The sequence below is a fragment of the Aplysia californica genome, unplaced genomic scaffold (genome assembly GCF_000002075.1).
Source record: "Aplysia californica isolate F4 #8 unplaced genomic scaffold, AplCal3.0 scaffold00095, whole genome shotgun sequence".
Taxonomy (NCBI): domain Eukaryota; kingdom Metazoa; phylum Mollusca; class Gastropoda; order Aplysiida; family Aplysiidae; genus Aplysia; species Aplysia californica.
The window spans coordinates 1,369,904-1,372,959 of NW_004797365.1; positions in this window are offsets into that span (position 1 = coordinate 1,369,904).

The following is a 3,056-nucleotide window of genomic DNA, read 5'->3' on the forward strand; positions in this document are numbered from 1 at the left end:
ATTCAACTATTAATACGTGCGGCTATGGCAATTGAGATGTACTGACTGACAAAGCGATTCACAGTTTTGCTTTTATTTTACCATATACAGTCGAACCTGTGTAAGACGGCCATCCATTGTCAAGGAGAAAAGTGGCCGTATAAGACAGGTGGCCGTCTTAGGCAGGACTGATCAAGATGAAGAACCAATCTTTTCTGAGGTCCCACCCGAAGGTAGTCGCATTGTTGTTGTTGTTGTTGTTGTTATGTTGTTGTTGTTGTTTTCGCTGGGTTTTTTCTTCTCTTTTTTTCTTTTGTTGCTGCTTTTGTACAAGGGTGACAATAAAACGAAATGTGTGAGACAAGGAGGACCGGGTGCTATGGTAAAACAAACACACGTGTCGCTACCGTTCGGAGAACGAGCGACGATTCTGTCACAAGTTCAGGTTGACGTCCTTTGTTACAGACTGGGTAAACAGTGACCACTCATCTCACTTACGATTTGTGTGTATGAATTCTGGGCGGGGCTTATGGGATATGAGGGATCACACGCTTACTTCACCAGCTGCTGAAAATTGATTTTGTTACCTATTGGTCAACAGTGGGAGCGGCCTACGCAACATGATCGGTTGGAGGGACTACCTAACAACAACGACAGGTGATTAGATTATGACGGCTCGCCCACAACGCAAGAGCCCAATGCTTGATTTATGACAAAAAGTAATGGAGTCACTAAGGTGGCCGTCTTAGACAGGTGTATTTGCTTTGTGTGATAGGGGTTGTGTGTTAAAATATGGTGGCCGCGGCCGCGTTGGGCAGGTGCCCGTTTTACACAGTTAAATTATATAGAAAAAACGCAAGGGGGGAAATGGAAAGTGGCCGTTTGTACAGGTGGTCGTCTTATAGAGGTGGCCGTCAGGGCAGGTTCGACTGTATTTGACTTTAATAGTGCAGGTGATAGCTAGATCTAGATTCCCTGTCTAGAATCAGTAGTAGCAGGCCTATGCTAGAAGCAGCCAGAGAGCCTACAACTGCTAGATCTAGATCGAACTCATTGCTATGCCTTTGGGCTTTGGAATTGAAATAAAACGAATTGCACAGTTCTAGTTAATTTTAGATTCAGCAACTATCTGTATTTTCAGAGCTAATAATAACAAATCTCACCATAACAATCACTTTTACTTTTATTAGAATAATTAGATCCAACTTTTTTTTCTAAAATCTGTTTTGCGCAAACTTAAGACTTTCTCTACTTATAGAGCACAGAATTTACATCGTAAGCCTCTGCTCAGTCTTTTACTTTTAAGTATATATATATATATATATACATAATAAAATACGTATAGATCTAGATCTATATAAATATAATCATTTTATGTTATTTTCTGGATATTTTTAAAACTCTTTTTTTTAAAAACATGTCACAAAGTCAAATTTTTGCCTTTTCTTTGATAAGAATAGCATTAGCAGTTGACTTTTTAGACAGTGAGTCTCTGATTCAATATTTTTTTTTAAAATATGCTAATCAATGAAAATTGCAAATTGATAATAGTATAGTCCTGTAGAGGATAGGTGGACTCCGGGGTCTGCATAGCGAAATACTAGGTTTTAGGATGTGAACCCCGGAGTCACCGTAGTGAAATAAGGTTTGGTTTAAGTAAGGATTGGTGGACCCCAGGGTCAACGTAGTGATAAATACGCAGGTTTAAGGTGGACCCCGGGGCCCGGGGTCTACCTAGCGAAATACTAGGTTTTAGGACAGGTGGACTCCGGGGTCACCGTAGTGAAATAAGTAGATTTCTTTAAAGATCGGTGGACCGCAGGGTCATCGTAGTGAAATAAATAGGTTTAATTTTTAAAGGATTGGTGGATCCCGGAGTCACCATAGCCGTAGAGGAATAAGAAGGTTTAATTAAGGATTGGTGGACCCCCATGACACCGTGATTAAAACTACTTATTTTACTACGGTGACCGCATGGTCCACCTATTCTAAAACCTAACTAGTATTTCGTTAGGTAGACCCTGGGGTCCACCTTAAACCTACCTATTTCACTACGTTGACTCCAGGGTCCACCAATCTTTAAAATTAAACCTAGATCTACATGTACTTATTTCACTACGTTGACCCCAGGGTCCACCAATCCTTAATTAAACCTAGATCTACTTATTTCACTACGCTGACTCAGGGGTTCACATCCTAAAACAGCATTTTGTTAGGTAGACCCCGGGGTCCACCTATCCTTTTGGGGCTAGATAGAACCCGTGGTCCGCCTATCCACTTCCTTGATAATAACTGAAAAACATGCCAGTTGTCATGAATAGTGAAGAAAAATGTGACAAAAAAAGATAATGAGGTAGACTATAATTTGTCAAAAAAAATTGCTAATGCAAGTGAAGATCATAAGATAATTTTGTTATTTTCTGGTCATCTTTTCACGGTTTATAAAATGTTCCAATGGGCCTACTACTAGATCCATGTCTCTGAAGCACATTTTGCTTGACTTTATTAGCTTTTTTTTCATGTACTTGAAAGCATAGAATATAATAGTTTCACACAAAAGTATGCACAATACCTTGAAGAAGAAAGATAAGTTTATTGTTGTTGTTTTTTAACGGAATCCGTTTTAAGTTGAGAAAAGCGCTAAAAACAAGTTAAAATTTTTAATGAATGCCCATAATATTAGGAATCCGAAATTACTACCTTGATCTAGTTTGCTTACTCTTTAATAACCATGAGCTGTTAAGAAAAAAAGGAGAATGATATAGGATTTGTCTAAATATGACCATTAGTATTAGCATTATAAAGATATTGCCCATTTTGTCCAATTATCCTTGCAGGTAAAATCACCCTGTACTGCACCTCAATAAGCACAAAAAGAATATTTCTGTGACTTTGTATAAAGGGGTTTTGTAGTTGAGTTCTATGTAAAATTCTCAACAAAATAATGTACATTTGGACCGTACAACTGAGATAGACACTCATGCACACAATAACATTCACACATTACACACATACACACATACAAACACACTATTACATTTACTCTCTCCCTCTCTCTCTCTCTCTCTCTCTCTCTC